Source organism: Otolemur garnettii, unplaced genomic scaffold, assembly GCF_000181295.1.
Source record: "Otolemur garnettii isolate 467f Iridium unplaced genomic scaffold, OtoGar3 scaffold00007, whole genome shotgun sequence".
NCBI lineage: Eukaryota > Metazoa > Chordata > Mammalia > Primates > Galagidae > Otolemur > Otolemur garnettii.
The window spans coordinates 37976727-37998258 of record NW_003852402.1 but is presented as its reverse complement, the minus strand read 5'-3'; the positions used below and the strand labels follow the sequence as shown (position 1 = coordinate 37998258).

Genomic DNA, 21532 nt, shown 5'->3' with positions numbered 1-21532 from the left:
CTTGTCCATAAATTTTTCCTACTCAGGAGGGTGAATTATGCCCATGGTATCCATTCACCAGGTTCAGAGATGCCTCGAATTGGAATTTGCAGCCTCCCCCATGCTCCCACAGAATCATTACAGGCTTTTTAACACAGGAAACTGCCACCCTTATGGTCATTGCCATCTGTCACTCGCCATCTCTAACTCCTGCAAAGCAATACACTATATGCTTTTTATTAAAACCCCTCACTGCGTTTTCTTACAAACTTTCACAATTTTCTTAAAATTCTACCCATTTCCAACACCTTCTACCTTTCTTCTTTCAAGCAATTGAATTTGATCCCTGGAACATCCATTACATTTTTTTTTTTTTAATTCCTGTAACCAGGCAGTAACACCCCTTGGTAGCCTTGCGCATATGACTTTATCTCAACTTATCCGAGATCTGCACCTGTCTCAGACAGTAGGCTCTCTTTTAACCAATAGTTATTAAGTAGCTATTAAGTGAGAGATATCTTATGCACTGGAGAGATAATGAAGAAGGAAACAAATGAGATCTCTGTTCTCCTGGGAGTCTATCATGGGTGCTGGTAAACTATAGCCTATGAGTCAAATTTGGACCACCAGGTGTTTTTGACTATAAAGTTTTATTGAAGCAAAGCCTCATTCGTTCACGTATACATGTCTCTGGCTGCTCTTACGTTGCAAGGGCAGAGTTGCACAGTCACAGCAGAGGCTCTGTGGCCTGAAAAGCCCAAATTACTTACTGTTTCACCCTGTACAGAAAAAGTTTGCTGATCCCTGGTCCAAACTTCTTGAATGAAAGATTACCTATAGAGAATAGTATGAAGGTTTTCTCAAAAACCTACAACTAGAACTACCATATTATCCGTATATTTGGGTATGTAGCCAAAGGAAAGGCAATCAGTGCACCCCTGTGTTTACTGTAGCACCAGTCACCATAGCCAAGTATGAAATCAATCTAGATGCCCAATAACAGATAAACGGATAAAGAAAACGTGGTGTGTGTACACTGCGGTATACGACTTAAAAGAAGTGAAATCCTGTCATCTGTGGCAATGTGGATGGAACTGGAGAATATTATGCTACGTGAAATAAGCCAGGAACAGGAAATCAAACACTGCCTGTTCTCACGCATACGTGGAAGCTTTCCTTGCTTTCATAGAAGTAAAAAAGTAGAAGTGAGGATACTCGATTCTGGGAAGTGTAGGGGTAAGTTGGGGATAGGGAGAGATTTGTTAAAGATATAAAATTACAGTTAGATAGGAGGGATATTCTAGCATTTTGTGGAACTATAGGATGACTATATGTAACAATAATATATACAATTGCAAATAGCTAGGAGGGTATTGAAAGAAACGGTAGGGCGGCGCCTGTAGCTCAGGGGAGTAGGGCGCTGGCCCCACTTGCCAGAGGTGGCAGGTTCAAGCCCAGCCCCAGCCAAAAATTGCAAAAAAAAAAGAAAGAAAGAAACGGTAAATGTATGTGTATTGAGACATTGATACATACCCCACAAATACGAATAAATATTATAGGTCAATTAAGCAAATAAACAAATTATTTGAAACAGATTTTTTGGTAGGTTATAATAAAAATGAGTTCCTAAAAAATGAACTAAAAATACCAAACATGTAAAATGTAAGCTCAGATTACTATGTCAGATTGCTATACCAATCTCTAAATACTTAATCTTAATTTCTGTATTTATCTGCTGGAGCACAGTTTGCAGACCAGCACAGGTCAGTAGACCACACTTTGAGCAGTGCTAGTCTAAAAGGCCACACAGAAATCAAGCGAATAATAACATGAACAGTTATCCCAGATCAAATTTTACTAAGAGCTATGGTTAAAAAGATCAATAAGAGACAAAGACAGGATTTTTTGAAGAGGTGAACTCTGAGCTGAGATTAAAGAGGGAACGGGAACATACAGAATATATTTTTGCTGGACTTTGATGATGTTAAGAGAGCATCCATGGAAAGGGAGCTACGTGTGTGCAAGCCCCGGGTGGGAAGGGACTTACCATGTGTCTAGAACTAAGTTATGTGCATTTTGATCCCTGCAAAAATCCCACAAGGCCATCATCATCTTTTCATTTGTGCTCTCCATCATTGGTTATGCGACAGCTGCCTTTTCATCTATTTTGATAAGATATGAGAAGTAGTGTTATGAAATAATTTATTCAAAATTACTTAGCTGGCTAGTGAGAGCAGAGATGGAATTAGACTCCAGCAGGAGCCGATACCCCCATCTGGGTTTTTTATCTACTGTGATAGGCTACCATTATTTTTAATGCTAATAACCCATAATTTCAACCCTGCAGGCATTTGCTTCCAGTTCTCAGTGATCCTAAAGAACTAACCTTAATTTTACTGTCTTCTTTGGCAAGGCTAGAGCATAGAATTAGCTTTATCGGATTTCCAGCCATTTCCACTGAGAAAATTCTGAAGACTCAGAATATTAAACGCAGGCTAGAATTAGGAGCCACAGGCTTTTTGATACATAGTAAAAGGAACACAGGCAGTTCCTGAGTTACAAACATCTAAATTTTGTACAACTCACACTTGTTAATGGAGGCTATTACAGGTAATGTGTAAATGTAACTGTTCCAATTTACATACAAATTCAACTTAAGAACACCCTATAGAACCTTTCTTGTTCGTAACCCAGGGACTGCCTGTATGTGACTGGTGTCAGAACTAGGTGTATCTGTGAGTAATAAAACGCTCAATAGTAGTCGCTCTAAGGTTCACAGTTGTTCCTCTGTCAGTAACAGTCCTCAGACAGATGGGTAGTTGAGATCTCTATTCCATGAAGTCATCCAGGCCCCAGGATCCTTCTGTCTCATGTTCTGATGTCTGTAGCAAGACAACTTACAGCAAGCCCGTGGCTGCTGGGGCTCAGGATTAGTTTCCTGGGGCTGCCATAATTGAGCACCACAAAGTGGGTGTTTCAGAACAAGAGAAGTTTATTGCTGCATGGTTCTGGGGACTAAAAAGTTCAAAGCCAAGGTGTTGGCATGCCCGTGCTCTATTTGAAGGATGTGGGGGATCGTTCATGTCTCTTCCAACTTCTTCTCTCTGCTGGTGGCACTCCTTGATGTTTTCAGCTTGTAGACCAACACTCTGATGTCCACTGTTCTCACATAACTCTCCTCTCTCTGCATGTCTCTCATCATCTGCCCTCTGCCCAGCTCTGTGCCTCACGCGCCATCCTCCCTGTATGTGTGTTTAAATTTTCCTCTTATTTTTAGTCATGTTGGATTAATCACTCTAATGACATCACATGGGCTTGATTAAATCTACAAAGACCTTATTTCCAAATAAAGTCACATTCACAGGTACTGGGGTTAGAACTTCAACGTATCTTTTTTTGCTTTTGTAGGGAGATAGATTGTAACAATTTAACCCATAACGGGCTCCAATGTTATGTTTATATTCCAATTTTCATAAGCCGTAAAAGAAGAAGATCATGCTTTTTCCTTGAAGGAGACTTTTTATATTGTGTACAAAAAAATTAGGCTTACACTGGCCATACTGGTGCAAGGGAGGTTGGCTAGCATTATGCCCAGATAAATTGGAGGTTCTGTTTCTAAGGGGGAAGGAATGCATCCGTCTTGGGTGACAGCAAGGAATACCGGCCAGGTGGTCTGTAACTGCTCTTTAACCAGCTACACTAATTACTTTCTCTGATCTATTGGACCACAATAGAAATAGACTCTCAGAAAAAGCTACTTGGGAAGACATATCACCGGTTTGTCTGACCTCTGGCTGGGACAATAAAGTAGGGAATATAATTGGAATCAGATTCTGGTTGTGCTCTTGAGCTAGTTTGTAAACTAATAGTTTCTGATGTACTCTTGAGCTAGTTGGTAAACGCTAAGCCTCAATGTCCTTATTTATAGATTGAGAATAATAATCTATTTCGTATTACTCTTATGCAGCTTGAGTAGGATTTTATGTGAAAGTTTGTGGTGAAAATAAGATACTTCATAGTTGTTTGTTAGCTATGAACCTACAGAGGAGAAGGAGAGAAAGAAAAAAAAGACGGTGAAAGAGAACAATTAGTTTCTGTATATGACAGCCCACTTGCAAGAAAAGTTTGAGAAAAATGAGTATTTTTTTTTTTAGTGTTCTTTTAAGGAGGCCGTGGTTCTTTTGAGAACAGATCAGCACTTCTTCTGGTATGAACTGTAGCCATCCACACAGTTTGAATTATTAGTCAATCTAGTTAGAAATAATACCACATGATCTGAAGGAACGACAGCTATTGTGATCGCAGTTAACATAGAGGCAGTGTTCAAATGCCCCCGTTGGCACTGTAAAGGTAATGTATAGAAGTTTTCTGATAGACATTGTAGCAGTTAGAGCCTGTTATTTGTGTCCTAACATCTGACCTCTTCACTTTTGTGTGTGCTTGAATTTTTAGCTGGGACCCACGGCCACTGCCAAATGACATTTCTCAGCCTTCCTTACTGGGAGGTGTGGCTATATGATCAAGCATTTGGGAATGGATATGAACATTAAGTGTTGTATGCAATTTCTGGTCATATCCTTAACAGGGAGAGATATGGGCCAGGCATTGTGGCTCCCGCCTGTAAGCCCAGCACTCTGGGAGGTCGAGGCAGGTGGATTTCTTGAGCTCAGGAGTTTGAGACCAGCCTGAAAAAGTAAGACTCCATCTCAACAAAAAGGAAGAGATGTATCCTCTCTATATCTTTTGTTCTTCCTGCTGCCTGGAAGGTGGATTTGAAGTTGAGCTATCTTTGATGAGGACAATTGCTTTAAGACAGTAGAGCAGTAAGGTAGTAATAGCCAAGGTCCCCACTGTCCGTGGAGCTGCTATGCATGGTATCAGCCCAGTTCTGCTTAAACTTTGATTGTTACATGAAAAGAAACTATTTTGTTTAAAGCACTGCTATTTGGGGTTTGATTATAGCAAATAAACCTGTATCCCAAACAACGTAGCTTTCTGCAACCTAAAAGAGGGATTGGCTGAGTGGTCAGATAATGGGTACAAGAGCATAGTTATTACCATCTGGAAAGCTGTCCACCGTCACGATACAGTGGAAAAATATTTGGAGAGCTGGCGTTTAGAATAACTTAGAAAACAAGTCAAAAGCTCATGGAAGCCATGGCTTTATAAGAAAAGATTAAAAAAATCAAGATGTTAGAATGTATTGGTTTCTTCTTTCCTTATTTCAGCAAAATTTTTGATGCAGATATGGAATGAATCTATTTGAAACAAAGATGAAAGAAAACACAGCTCTCTCCATCGGTGGTCAGCAATCTAAGTTAACTAATCCTTGAGTAATTTAAGACCTCTGGGTGGTTGCAAGAACTAACTGCCACTGTAAACTACAGTAATGGCTAGAAGTGGCTGTGAGGAGCAGATGTGACAGAAAGGTAGTTTTAGTTCATCATTCATCTCTCCCAACTCCTTCCCAAGAAAATCCAAATAAAAATTATATTTTCAAATAGATTTTCATCAGTGTTCAATAAAAGATCTGTAGAAAATTCAGGCTTTTAAAAAATCGGAACAAACAATCTATGTAAAAGGAATCTTCTTACTGTACAAATGTAGCCTTAGGTAAATTCATCTAGCCTGAAGATCTTCCATCCAGAGTGAGCACATCCTGGTTTACAAAATTTCCCAAAGGAGTGATAGGCCATGTAACTGTAAGGGTTAATATTAAACTTTCATGTTTATTGTTTTAAAAAATTGATCTACCTGAGAATTTCCCCATGGTCAAGGTCATCGTACTTCTCATATGCTGCCTTTCTTTTCTCTATTACCCTTTTCCCGTTTGACTTAAAAAGTTCTACTACAGTTCTCCCATCTCCGACCTCACCACACTGCAAATGTGCACTCCTCTATGATATTCGCAATAATTGATGGCCAGTACTCATGATGACTAGATGGCTTTTAATAAAATGCTTAGAGCATTGTGGTCATTTACATAATTTCAATTTATATACATAGTTTCATTGCAAAGAAATATGATGGCGGTGATCAGTACAAGGCTGAAAGTGCTAAATATATTACATCAATGTACAATTCTGTGTGGCAAGTGAAAAGGAAAGATGAATTCAGGGAGCAGGAGGAGCTGTTAAAGAAAAACTTGTTTGTATTATAAAAAAATACGATGGTGGTGTCAAATTGCTATGGGATTTACATTCTTTTTGATACATTCAAAGGAATAGTATAATCATTTTAATTTTTAAAATGTCAAAAATAGACAATATATTGGAATTGCCTCTTTTGCTACTATTATTTAAACTTAGGAGAAAATTTGTAATTTAGATTTTAACATGTTTGAGGAACAGCAGAGTATGTACTAATCAATTAATTATTTCAATAGATTTGGGGGTATAAATGCATTTTTATTCCATGGTTATATCATGTAGTGGTGAAGTCTGGACTAGTGTTCCCATCACCTGAAAAGTGTACATTGTACCCATTAGGTCATTTTTTATCCCCCACCCCTACCTTGGATTCTCTGTTGACTATTATTCCACTCCATATAACCCATAGTTTAGCTCCCACTTATAAGTGAGAACGTGTGGTATTGATTTTTTTTACTTCACTTAGAATATTGTCCTCCAGTTGCTTCCAAGTTACTTCAAGAGATATTATTTCATTCTTTTTTATGGCTGAGTAGTATTCCATGGTATATGTCTGCATACCACATTTTCTTTACCCATTCACTGATTGACGGACACTCTGGTGGACTCCCTATCTTTGCTATTGCAAATTGTGCTATGATAAACATACAAGTGCAGGTATCTGTTTGTTATAATGGCTTCTTTTTCTTTGGGCGACACTGAGTAGCAGGATTGCTGGATTGAACGGCAGTTCTTTGAGAAATCTCCATACTATTTTTCATGGAGATTGTACTAGTTTACATTCTCACCAACAGTGTACAAGCAGTCCCCTAGAGTATGAATGAGATACACCTATAGGTTCATTCTTAAGTTAGATTTGTCCATAAGTTGGAACAAGTATATCTACCTATGACTTGTAATAGCCTCTCTTTGTAAGGGAGAGTTGTGTCTCAGTCAGATGTTTGTAATTCAGGGACTTAGTATAATAGCCTCCATCATAAGTGTGAGTTGTATGTAAGTCAGACATTTTAAACTCACAAACTACCTGTATAATATTCATAGTATTTAAATGTTCTTTAATTGAATATCCAAGTAAAAACATTCTAAGACCACATTTCTATGCCTGATTGCAACTAGTGCATGTTACTTCTCATGAGCTTTTCCTAGATAATGGAATTATGGACCTTCTGCTGCTCCTGAGAAAACAATGCCTGTGTTTAGAATTCCTGATGACTCCTGGGTGGTTGTATATTGTCTGTGGAGCCAAATGAGATCAGCAGAAGTTTGTCTGCATAAAGTGCAGGGGAGGTTAAGCTTCAGACTTGACTATAATGGATGGGCCTTTCAGTTTAAGTATAAACGGTAACATTAGGGTTATTTGAGGTGAAGAAACATACATGGGAATAACCACAATTTATGCCTTTCTTCTTTTGATGAGGTTTTTCTTTTCTTTCAGAAAAGGTTGAAACCATATTTTCTCATTTTTTTCATATTTGATATTGTCACTTGGAGATAATATTGTTGGAACAATGCTACTCTACATGTTTTTCTTGTATCCAAAGCAAATACTAGTTTCCAATCCTTTGTATTTTTTCAAATAGGACTTTTAGAGTTCCCAATTATGAATCACATTCATTCTGCTATAGCTAGAAGGCTTGGCAAGTGTTTCTAATAAAACATTGTATACCTTATTAGGTTTGTTATATTTTTTTTTAACAAAGAATATTTGGAAGAACAAGTCAATGGAATGTTTTTAAAACACTTTAGCTTGCTTTTGTAATAAGGAAAAAAATTGGACCTGTATTAACACATTGATCACTTTTTAAAATATATAAAGCTGAATGTCATTTTAATAAGCTTTAATTTCTGTTTAACAGAAATTTCTGCTTTGCTGTAATTCATATTAATTGTTTCTATTAAATCTGTGAAAAAGACTAACAAAGCATGGTACAATTTGTCTTCTGACTGGAATATATTGACTTTCCATGTTTCTACCAATTTTTCATGTTGAAATAAGAGAAATAAAATTTGCATTTATTCTGGCTGCAGCTAGACATTCAGTGCAGAATCTACCCAGCCAAAATTCTGTGTAACCTGCCCATTCTACTAAAGGGATGACTTCCTCCCTGGTCAGTCTTATTTTTATGAAAAGATTCACTTCAAAAGTATGCAACTGATTGACCATGGACAGGACCCTTCCTCCCCTCCTCAACCTCAGCTGAGCCAATTGGAACCCTAGGAATTTAGCATCAGGGTTGAGAGAGTAGATCTTGTTTTCTGCCTGTGACTGATCCTTTCCAAAGGAAAAGCTGGCTTACCCTAAGATTTGATGGAACCAGGAACAAGAGAACAAATGGTTGCCCTTCTAGCATGTGTTTCAATATCTGAAAGGCAAACATTACAAAAATAAATTATTAAATAAGGCATTTTCTATTTTCTCATCTTGATAAATAGACTTCATAATAACCTAGGGAAGGTGAGGCTTGAAAATTTTAACCCCTGTGACTCCTCAGAATTTGACAATGAAAAGTAACCTCCCTCCTTTTTTTTTGAGACAGAGTCTTATTTTGTTGCCCTCAGTAGAGTACTGCGGTATCACAGCTCACAGCAACCTCACACTTTTGGGCTCAAGTGACTCTTTTGCCTGAGCCTCCCAAGTGGCTGGGACTACAGGTCCCTACAGCAAAGCCCAGCTATTTTTAGAGATTGGGTCTTGCTACAGCTGATTTTGAGCCCCTGAGCTGAGGCAATCCACCTGCCTCTGCCTCTGCCTCCCAGAGTGCTAGGATTATGGGTGTGAGCCACTGTGCCTGGCTCTTGATATGAACCACATTAAACTAGCTTAAGAAATGTGGAGTTATAGTTTATAAATTGTAATATGATTAATTAATATTAATATTGTAATAATAATGTAATATTAATTACATTAATATGATTAATCAGTATGATCACAATTAATATGAGCAACATCAAACTAGTTTAAGAAATATGAAGTTATGTTTTATAAATTATAATATGATTACTATTATATTAATATTGTAAAAATAATGTAATATTAATTACATTAATATTATTTAATGTGATTGTAATTAATATGAGCCACATCAAACTAGCTTAAGAAATATGGAGTTATGTTTTATAAGTTGTAATCAATGAGGCCTAAGTAAGAAAACCAGGACACCCAACTAGGAGTCTTTGAGTTGCTGATTCAATTAAAATTTCATTACCAGAATTTATATGTTTATGATGCTTGTAGCATACAAAGTGATTTCACATTCCCTTTATAATCCTCACAATACCCTCTGTGAGGTATTGTGTCACAATAGACTCTATGCCCCTTTGCAAATACAGAAATGGAAGTTCAACTAACTTGTTCCAACTTCCAACCATGATTTCCTGTGGTGATGAAAGGCTACTGGGGTCTGCTGCTCTCTAGGCATTGAAGTGCATAGGAGTATACGGCTAGGCACTAACAGAAAAGGGAGGTAGGTGCTCATGGAAGAAAGTCTCTTCTTGCGAAAGCTATTTGCATCAAAAGAACAGTAGATAAAAACATGATTTGTATTTTTTAGCAAATCCGATCCTTTTGAAATTTTCTCTAAAGAAAGTGCAAATGGTAAGAATGAGGGCCTTAGTGTGGCGCCTGTGGCTCAGAGGAGTAGGGCACTGGCCCCATATGCTGGAGGTGGCGGATTCAAACCCAGCCCCAGCCAAAAACTGCAAAAAAAAAAAAAAAAAAAAAGAATGAGGGACTTCAATGAGCAATGCCCTTTCATTTGGTGGCCTTCACCATGTGCTAAGCCAAATGTGTAGTTTCTGAGTGTGGGTGTGTGAGACGGAAACTCAAGGAAAACTTCCCAGGCTCAATGGGAAATTGGTACAGGAAGGAAAGTCAGGTGTGAAATCTCTAAGTAAGGTATGTGGGGATTCTCCAGAGTTTATGAAGTCACAGGAGCTGGGACTATCTCTGGTTAGAAAATGAAAGTACAGATGGCATATGGGCAGGGAATTCTTCCCTGGTTCTGGGAATCCACCTCTCCGAATATGGAGTTGGGGAAGGTGCTCAGAGAGTAAGTCTGCAGGAAGTTCACAGGCCCTTTGGGGAGCCCAGGGAGAGAAGGGGTGGTGGTGTGTAAGTGTGTCCCTCGAGCCCACTAATGCACCAGGGTTATGGCAAAGCAGATCCCAGAAGAGTAAGCACAGTGATTTATTGCGATGCCTGGACCCAGACTAAGTCAGGTGGGACTTTTAAGAGCTTTCCCTAATGAAGATGGAATGGGGCATAAGGTTAGTGTCTGAATGGCCTCAGGTCAGTCTCTGAAGAAGAAATCCTTAGTAGTAATCATGTTATCAAGGAAGTAGCTATTGATAACATGGCAAACAGCAGCTCCTTGGGGCTTCTTGAAGGAGGGCTCAGGAGCCATCTTTGTGAAGGATGAGGACTGAGTGGTGAAGGGGAGGGATGTGAGGAACGTGCCTTACTTAGAGAACTGGAGAAGGATGGACATCTGAAGCCTTGTCTCTAGTTTGGGAGGCTTGAAGAGGGAAGATCAGACTCACATACATCAGTGCCACTCTATAAAGTAGCTGTCACTTATATTTAAGCGTATGCTTGTAGGAGTGTCGTTACCCGTCATAGCTGTAGGGACTTGTAGTTTTGGTGCCATCCTTCACCTGCTTGGAGATGAATCTGGTAGGAACCTGCTGAAGGTCGCTTTCACCTGCACTCATCCAATCCAGGCATCGACTGGAGCCTTTTCAGGGTTTCTAGCCCTACACTCCTTAACTTCATGGGGCTATGTTTCTTGCTTTTTTTTTTTTTTTTTCACAATAGAATTTCTTCCTTTGTCATTATTAGAAGCCTGAATTTTACTTTTTTGTTTGTTTGTTTTTCAAAGCCTGACTCTTAGACAGATTCTTAGACTGGTGGTTCATATCCCTCAGCTCATTCAACTTCAGCACCTGTCTCACCCACAGTCCCCAGGAGCTTTTCCAGAAGTATGACCTTCACCATGAAGCTCCATGAGTTTTCCCAATCCGAACTTGGGTTTCTTCAGCACTTTTTTTTAATTGTTGGGGATTCATTGAGGGTACAAAGAACCAGGTTGCATCGATTGCATTTGTTAGGTAAAGTCCCTCTTATAATTGTGTCCTGCCCCCAAAAAGTGTGTCACGTGCATTCAGCATTTTTTCTTTTCTCAGGAAGACATCCTGGAGAGGATAGATCGACAAGCCTTTTCTGTGTTTTTTCCAGTGCTGTCTGGAATCAATTTATTGACAAATTCTTTCAAGTCATTTGTCTGCACCTCTCTGATCATGATTTCCATCATTTTCTTCTGGATTTGGTGAACCTGTTGGTGCTGGGCATAAGAGGTCTTCTGTATCTGATTGTTAAATTTTTTAGTAAAACCAACACAGAACAGATGAAGCAGATAACCATCGGTAGTCTTAACATCAGCATGAGCTTCAATCACAGTCTGCCATTTTTTACCCATTGAACGCATTTTGTCATGGGTAAGATCTGCGCCATGGAAGTAGTTTTTGCCCTGAACATCTTCAGTAATCGGTTTGAATCTTCTAAATGCAACTTCATCATTCTGCCCATCAGCAAGACTCACTTCAAACACACGAGCTTTGAGGCCATCGGATGCAATTTTGGTTCCTTGAGTCCTGGTGACTAGTGTTTTCCCAGTATTTCTTATCTTGAACGTCGCAGGTGCCTTCACATCCTACCAATCTTTCTTAGAAAATGGACCAACCACTTTCTTCTTGGCTCCCTTTTGCTTGTTCCTGAGGACCGACATGGTGGTGCTCAGCGAGCCAAAAAGGCGGCTAAGTTTCTCAATTCCATTCCCAGCAACCTTTCTACAACACTATCCCTTGAATTCTCTGACAGTCTCCAGCTATTGGAAATAACACAAATTGGGCTGTGACTCTTGGGCCTCTCTTTTTTTTCTTTTGAAACAAAGTCTCAAGCTGTCACCCTGGGTAGAGTGCCGTGGCGTCAAAGCTCACAGCAACCTCAAACTCTTGGGCTTAAGTGATTCTCTTGACTCAGCCTCCCAACTACCTGGAAATATAGGCGCCCACTGCAGTGCCAGGTTATTTTTTTGGTTGCAGTTGTCATTGCTGTATTAGCTGGCCCAGGCCAGGTTTGAACCTGCCAGCCCTGGTGTATATGCCTGGTGCCCTAACCACTAGGCACAGGCACTGCCTCTTGGACCCCTCAGTACAAAAGCAAGAACATTCTCAAGTAAGTTATTACTCTTCTCATTTTTCAAGGCTGCCCTAAGATTCTGATTTTAAGGCCTTGGCCAAGTCACTAATTATATCTTTTGCTTGATCTTATTCACTTTTGAAATTATCCATATTAGTACCTGAATTAGAAATTTGGAAACAAATCTCTTTTGCTTGTCAATTATTCAAATTAGCTAGTTAGGCAACTAATCAATAACCAAAATGGATGCAATTTTTATAAATATTTCAGAAGGTAAATATTATCAAAGCCATTCACGAAGTTTCCTGTCGTATATGATACATACTAAGGTACTGCGTAAAGAGAAGCACAAAGATCTTGTTCCTTATTTTAGGAAGCTGTAATCACAGATGGAACTATACTACCTTTTCACTGTTTATAAATTAATACAAGTTATTATTCCTCTGTAAAATATAATGATGGGGGTATGAGCTTTAAACATTTTTTTTAATCATCTATATAAGAGACCCTGAGATTTCATGGCTTTGTTTCATGATGAGAGTAGAATTATATAATGTTGTATGACTATATGTATGTGTGTATACCAAGTTCTCTAGTCATACTTCATATGCCTTTTATAAGTACTGCCTATACCTCTAATAATAATCAGCACGGTATTTACTGAAACATTATTTCATTTTATTTATACAGTATGGTGAATTAGGAATTATTTTTCCCAATTTATAGTCCAAAAAACTCAGAAGGATAAAGCACTTTGACTAAGATTGCACATTCCAGGCTTCAGAAAGAGGTCAGGTCAACCCCAGGTCCTCACATAACACAGTCCAACTACCAAATATAGGCAGAGCCCACATTAGGTAAAGCTGCTGCATCCAAATGTGATGTCTTATTTTTTCTCAGAACCTGCTGGTCTCCTGTTTCCCTCTGGTCCTGTTAGTCCTGACCATCTTGTACTGCCTGGTCTCTGTGCTTCTCGTGTTGCACCCTGGCACAGTTATCCGGGGTGTCTGGAATCTACCACAAATTCACTGTGTCTTCCTCTCTGGGCATGAGATCTGGAACTCTTCATCTTTAGCTCGCCAGTCCAAATGATTCTCATGTGTCCTAACCACAGAGAACATCAGGTAGGTGTTAGAATTTTCTGCACCAGACTTATCTTTTACAATATAGAGGATTAATAATGGTTAGGAACTGGGAGAAGGAGATGAAGGAGAGGCCCTGTGACATACTTAAGATGCATATTCATATACCAAACACCCCAGATTTCTCATGTTCATTTCATAATACCCTGTGTATCGTGGAACCCAGCTTCAAATTCAGAAGTAAATTTGAGATCCAACAACAATCACAAGCCCCACAAAGTTCTCTAATTAGGAGGAAAGCCATACTTTATTTCAAAAAGGGTCTGAAGGCACCCTAGGAACAAAACTGGCTCTTTTAGAATTGTTGTAGAATTCCATTTCAAGATTTTCACTCATGAGGCTGTCCGGTGTTGTGTGTACACACCTTTAGCCGTGTGTAACTTTACAGTGAACTAGATAAGAAGTCAGGAGGATGGCTAAGTAAGAGAATCCCTGAGCAGAGAAAATGTGGGCAGGAGCAGAGATGTCATCAAGCATTAAGTGTCTGACTAAGTGGGAGAGAAGACCACGTCCCTGGTGCCTCTGTAACCACTGAAGCATCACTACAGGACGTGCCAAGGTGGGTTCTTAGAATAGAACAATGATCCCAAACTTCAGCTGCTCTTAGGTGAAAGCTTTGAACTCAACCTTGACTTTGATCTTTCTCTCAAGCCGTTTTGTCAACAGAGCCCATTGCTTCGCTGTCAGCATTTATCCAGAATTCATGCACTTCTTTCCACTTCTGCTGCCGTCCTGATTGAAGCTGCTATCATCTCTCCTCTGATTGATTAAAACAGCCTAGTACAATGATCTTCCGGATTTGGTCCTTGGCAACTGCAGTCTGTTCTCAGCAGAGCGAGTGGGATAATCTGATAGGAACATAAGTTAGAATGTCTTACTCCTCTGCACATAAAACACCCAGCGGTTTACCATCTATCCGGAACAAATCCAGAGTGCTTAGTGACCTAATGCCCCCTGCAGAAACCAAGCCCCCTTCAGCTGTGCGTCTTCTCCTCTCCCCTTGATTGCTCTGTTCCGGGAGCCGAACCGTCTGGCAGAGTCTTGAACATGCCAGGGCGTCAGAGCGGAAGCACTTGCTTCCTTCATAGAACATTTTACAGTTTTTTCTTTACTCAAAAATTTCCCAACGAAGAATTCCATGGCTCCCTATTTTAAATGACAGTTCTCAGCACATCTTATCAATGTTCTCTGGCTCGTTTTTCTCTGTGGGATTTACCACATTTCTTCCAAATGAGAAATAAAGATAGCCCGGAAGGGCAAGCCTTTCACTTTGACTGCTGTCCGCCCACAGGCTGATTCGGGGGGCTCTGGGACGGGCGTGGGGGCAGACGGAGTGGTTGCTTCCTGGAGCCTCAGTTAGAGACGTGGCCCACAGACCCTCTGCCTACAGCGGTGTCATCATTTACCTGACAAGACCCCTTCATTTACTTCATCAAAGGTGGAAGGCAGAAGAATCGGAAAACACATCTGGTGGCTTCACTGTTCTCCTCCCTCTCCCCTTATCTCCGTCATTTCCTAGGCCAAAGAAGGCGGCTTCTCTTTCTTCCTTATGGAAAACTCTACGGTCAATCCTTTAAACTTTGCAGCTTAGCCCAGATCAGGCTAGACACTTGTTATTGTGTTGCTGATGAGCTAAGAATGATTTTGTCATTTGAAAAAGAAAAACAAAATTGTTAAAAGACTCGCGTTTCATGATGTACGTAAGTGATATCAGCTGCAGATTTCATGTCCACAAACAAAGTTTTCATGAAACAGAGCCAGGGCTATTCCTTATTTATTGCTGATGGTGGTTTTTGTGTTTCAGTGGAAGAGTTGAATAGGTGCTGCAGAGACCGTATGGGACATAGCGCCTAAGACCTTCTCTCTCTGGCCCCTGACAGAAAAAGACCCTTGTTTTCCTGATGTAATAGAAATCGTTATGGCTCAGGACAAGGAAAACATTTTAAAACATAAAGAGCAATCATGTAAAAGATTCAGTTATGGTAATAATAATCCTGGGACAGAAAGACAGAATAGCTACATGAAGAAATGATATTTAAATTGAATTCTGAACATTTTGAGTACACACCACTGTACAGACCCTAACTTACGAAAAAATCCCAAATACTAAAAAGAATGTGGGTGACAATGAGCCCCCTTAACAAAGTCGTCTGAATGTATAAAGTTACAGATATTTCATATTGGAGAAAGAAAAGATCAGAGCGCCTTCATTTTTCTACATAATAGTCATCGGGATGATCAAACTTTCCAGAACTTTAGAATGAATTTTTATGCTCTTGGCATTAGCCCTCCTGGGCACGCTGGGCTGCCTTTTTATGAAGGACAGAACAAGGTACTCTCAGTATGACCTGAGGGATGAAGCCCTTGTCTGTCTGAAACCTAGATGGAAAGATGACCCTTTGCCAAGAAAAACTGTCACTTGCTCAGGAATTGGAAAATACTTAGAGGTTCCCTATGTAAATAAAGGATGATAATGATCTATTTGTAATTACACCATTACGTATGTCTCTTTAAAGATTTATAGTTTTGTCTTTCATCTGTAAGTTTTTAATACACCTGGATTTGATCTGATTGTGTGTGTGACTAGATCAATTCTCCTACTGTTGTTTACTGAAGACTCAATCCTTTCACCTCCTTCTGTGAAGTTGGTGCTGTCATAAATTAAGAATCTATACTTAGGTGAGACAGATTTTAGTCCCTTAAGTCTGTTTGATTTATCCCTGCTTATGCCAATAACCCAGTATCTTTAATATTACATCATTATGATTCTGAATTTGGTAGGCAAATATTCTTTTTTACAGCTGTCTTGGTTCTCTGTGACCCTTTGAACATCCATGTAAAATTTAGAATGATCTTGTGAAATGCCATTAATCCATTTGTGATTGTGATCATCATAGCTTTAACTTTATACACCAATTTGCAGAGATTGGAACTTTTATGATATTAAGCCTTTCTTTTTTTCTCTTAAGGCTTTCATTATTAAAAATCACCCGCAACTTTTAAAACTTTCAACACTTTGACAAACTTCTATCTTCTATTATCTGTCCTCTTGTAGGGAACACCAAGAGCCAGATGACATTTGAGCGAGATGATCTGCAGCTGAGGGGTGGACCCTTGGGCCATTCGTCCACAGGAGTTCCCTGTGAAGTGAAAGAGCCTTCAGCAGGCAGTCATTGTTAATTACTCCTCTCACCTGTATTATTCTGTCTCAGTAAAAGGCTGATGAGGAGGTTGCTCGGGGCTACCAGGAAAGTAAGGGCTAGCCCGTCTCCCACAATCTTGTACTTCGAATCCACGTCACGCCTGGTTCCTTCTGCAGGGATTGAGAACAGGGCCTTAGGAGCCCTACAGTCGCGACATCCTCTAATTATTTTTCCTGGGGTATTTCAAAGTAAATCCCAGGACAGTGATGTTTTCCCCCTAAACATATCAATATTCATTTGAAAAGAGAGCAAGATTTTTTTTAATATAATCACCTTTTTCTTACATAATCATATGTGCTATTACACACCTTATATTATGATAATTTTTAATTATAATCTAATATACAGTTCATATTCAGATTTGAAATGGAATCAATCTAAGCACCCATCAACTGATGAGTGGACATAAAAAATGTGGAATATGTATACACCATGGAGCGCTGCTAAGCCACAAAAAAAGAATGAAATAATGTCTTCTGAAGCAATTTAGGAATGGGAAAGCAGATTACACACGTTCTCACTTGTAAGTGGGAGTAAATGAAGGATATAAAGGGTCATCAGAGCAGTAATGGACATTGGAAACTAAGGAAGGAGAAGGATAGGGGTGAGGGATAAAAATCTACTCATCAGCAACCATGTATCCTATTCTGATGACTGAACAGAGGTGTGCCATACACTGTGACTCCCCAACCAACCCCCTCTCCCATCTCCCTCATTTCCCTACCCCCACCTTGTATCAGATCATATACTGAATTCAAAGATGGGTACATGGGATTCTTGCTTCTTTGATTTACAAAAAAAAAGATGTAAAGTCGCCATCTTTTTTAATGGCTGAATAGTATTCCATGGTGTACATACACCACACCTTGTTAATCCATTCCTGGATCGATGGGGATTTAGCTTGTTGCCACATTTTGGCAATTGTAAATTGAGGTGTGCTAAACAGTTCAGTGCAATGTCCTTAACTTTTTTGGAATAAAAAAAATAGAGACCTCTGTTTATTGCAGCTCCATTTACAATCTCTAAAATGTGGATATAGTCTAAATGCTCACCAGCCCAGGAATGGATTCACAAGGTGTGGGGCATATGTACACCATGGAATACTATTCAGCCATTAAAAAAGATGGAGACTTTACATCTTTGTATTAAATTGGATGGAAGTGGAGCACATTATTCTTAGTAAAGCATCACAAGAATGGAGAAGCAAGAATCCTATATTCTCAATTCTGATATGAGGACAATTAATCACCTAGTACACAGTGGGGGGTGGGAGAAGGGGACAGCAGTGAGAAGGAAGGAGATGGGGGTGGGAGTTATGGTGTGTGACACACCTTAAAAAAAAATAAATAACAGAAAAAAAATAGAGACCCTAAAAACCTAACAAAGAGTCAGAGAAGACCGTGAGGGGACGGTTCTGAGGCACTAATGTCTGATAACAAAGATTATGACAAAATACCCTGAAAAAATGTAATGCTGCAAAAAAGGCCATTGCAACTTTATACAAAAAATATGAGTACATCCACCCAGCAACTGTCTCTGCAACCTTGGACCAGGTTCATCCTTGTTATTGATACATGTAGCCAAGGATAATTATGTCAAAACAATTATGTAATCTTCCTCACTTTTCTTTTAGAAACCTTTATCTTCCTTTATCTCCCTGAATATGCCCACTGTTTACTATCCATCTGTATTTTTACTGTAGTGCCTGTTCTCGAAATCAACACTGTTTTCTCTGAGAGAGTCTGCCTTTCTGTTATTTAGGTTGATAAGGGTTTGAAAGCAGCAGTTTCCTGATTCTGCAATTTGATCTGCATTTATTAGGTGTTATATTTGACAAATATGATGACCTCTTTCTTCTCTGCGAGAAGGGTATTTGGTTGCCCTAAAAGACAGCTTATACAAGAAAAGAAGAATAAGTACTTGATTCTTTCCCTTTTATTATTAACTTGCAGAGTAATGGTTTGGTACCCCAGCAGCTCACCAAGGTATCTAACGGGTTTTGCTGTGCCTTAATTTTCATTTCTCTCCCCTTTTCAGTGTATGAAATCATTAACAATTCTTACATGTTTGGTTGTGTGCTTTACTAAATAGCAGTCTTTATTCTTTTCTGTTGCTTAAATTGTCCCAAATTTGGTCAGTGGGAGCCTCTTCAAACATGCTCTTGGGTCCTTTGGTGTGGCCTGATTACCCTTTGATGACTTTTCACTTTCTGGCTATCAAGATGTTCACTTTCTGTCTCAGATGTAGGACCAACTCATTTCTTAGAAGAGTACTAATTCCTTCAATATGGCATTGTTGATGCAACGTCGAGAGTCTAATTTTTACCCCTCTCCCCCAATACTTTAATTGATTTCAGTGAATTTTGAAAAAGTCTTCTGTGAGGTTATTTTTATTTCCCTGTTACGTCTTTGGTAGAATTCAACTGTCTGGGCTGGAGACTTTGTTTGTGGGAAGGTTTGTTAAAAATTAATTTCTTCAACAGATATAAGACTGCCCAGATTTATTATTTCATCTTGTGTCAGTATTGTTAAGATGTATTTTCAAAAGGATTTGTCCATTTCTTTGAAGTTATTTAATTTATTAGCGTGGAGTTGCCCTGGTGCCCTACTCCTTTGAGCCACAGGCACCACCCCTATTAGTTTTATTGTTTGTTTTTTTTTTTAAACAAAGAGTCAGCTTGTGGCTTTTTAAATTCTCTCTATTGTTTGTTTTCTTTCTTTCTTTTTGTTTTAGTGGGGAGTCTCACCCTGTCGTCCAGGCTGTAATGCAGTGAGGCAGTCAGCTCTCTGCAGCTTCAAACTCCTGGGCTTGAGAGATCTTCTTGTCTCAGCCTGCTGGTAAGTGGGACTGCAAGTGTGCACCCCACACTTGGCTAATATTTAGAAATATCTTTATAGAGATGGCATCTGGCTATGTTGCCCAGGCTGGTTTTGAACTCTGGTTTCCAGTGATCCTTTCACCTCAAATGCCCCAAGTGTTGGGATTATAGGCATGAGCCATTTCTCTCAGCCTTTGTTTTCTATTCATTGATTCCATCTCTTATTTCCTTCTCTTTGGCACCAAGACTCCTAAGTGCCTATCTCTTCCTTCTTTTATAAGCCTCACTTCCGTTTATTTTGTTGGTAAGACCTTCAGTACGATGCTTCTTGACTTACAACGTAGCTACGTCCTGATAAACTCCAAGTTGAAAAAGGCATGTAGTACAGCTAATCTACTGAAAATCATTGCTCAGCCCAGCTCCAGAACACTTACAGCAGCCTACAATCTGGCAAAATCATCTAACATAAAGCCTGTTTTATAATAAAGTGCTGACTATCTCATGTGATTTATTGAATACTATACTGAAAGTGAAAAACAGAATGGTTTTGTGGTTCTCAAAGTAGTTTCACTGAATGGGCATTGCTTTTGCACCATCAATAAGTGGAACAGTTTTAAGCTGAATCAAAAATCAGGGACCGTCTATCCTACATTGAATACTAGCTGTGATGGCACCATTGCTTGTATTGTTCTGGATTCTAAAGAATGTATCTAAATTTTCACCATTAACTGGATGTTTACTTTAGTTATTTGGTAGATAACCTTTATGTTTTTGTCAAGTGAATAAAACTCTACTAGTGTTCCTAACATTTTTTGCATATATATATAAAATTTCTCAAACAGGTTTACGGATTTACCAAAACTATTGTTTTTTTCAGTATTCTTTTCTTATTTGATTTGGACTATAAAAAAATGTTAGTTCTTTTAGTTATCTGAAATAATTGTGTACAGAATGACATGGAATTTTGGAAGCACACACAAAATCATGTACACATGTGGCTTTCTTTGATTTTTTGGTGGGATTTGAGGTGGACTTTATTTAATACTTCAATTTATTTAATGGTTATTAATTTATTCTTTAAGTTTTCTATTTTTATTTAATTTTAAATTCCACTTACCAATTTTATCTAGTTTTTAATGTTTATTGGCATATCATTGGTCATAATTTCAACTTGTGTTATATTTGTAGTATTTTTTTTGTGTTATATTTGTGTATTTGTAGTATTTGTAGTATTTGTAGTATTATATTTGTGTATTTGTAGTATTTGTAGTATTATATTTGTGTTATATTTGTAGTATTATATTTGTGTTATATTTGTGTATTTGTAGTATTTGTAGTATTATATTTGTGTTATATTTGTTAGTATTTATTTTGTGTAATTTAAAAAGGCCTAGCTTATACTTGTGCAAGTGAGGGATGGGAGATGATCCCAGGATGGGGAGGCTGTGGGCCCGGCCACTGGTACCTCATGTGGTCTCCCCTCCCTTTCCATCTCCCATCTAGTGCTCCTTTCTTGGGACTGTTCCCTGGGCACAGATCTTTTTAAGGAGGTGTCTTTCACAGCTGGCATTATAAATTAATGGGGGATGAGAGGAGGAGTAGAGTGGTAGCAAAAGGGCAAAGAGACAAGGGATGGGAATGTCTGAATGTCCAGAGAGCATCCATCCTGCAGATTTTGCAGTTTTCTGCCGTCCTAACCCATGCTGAGTGCCTGTGTGACCACTTGGTTGATTCTGGGTTGGCTCTGCTTTCCTTTTGCTAGTAAACAGGCAATACTGTCTCAAGGTAGTATTGTGGAAATGAAATGGACATGCTCAGAAAGCTCTTGGCTGGCCTTTCAGCCAGTCCTCTCCATCCCTCAGCCTTCCGCATTAGGTTTCTGTTTTATTCTCACCACCCTTCTCCCACAACATGCCCTGACCTCCTCTCTGTCCCTAAAAGCTTCTCATCCTATCTCCCTCTCTCTCCCTCCCCCCTCTGTCTCTCTCCCTCTCTCTCCCTCCCCCCTCTGTCTCTCTCCCTCTCTCTCCCTCCCCCACTCTGTC

General features: G+C 39.2%; 1 pseudogene; it reads right to left on the bottom strand.

The window, feature by feature from the left end:
- Positions 1-11013: 11013 nt before the first annotated feature.
- On the bottom strand, positions 11014-11911 carry LOC100955393 (annotated as a pseudogene).
- Between the last annotated feature and the right edge of the window lie 9621 nt (positions 11912-21532).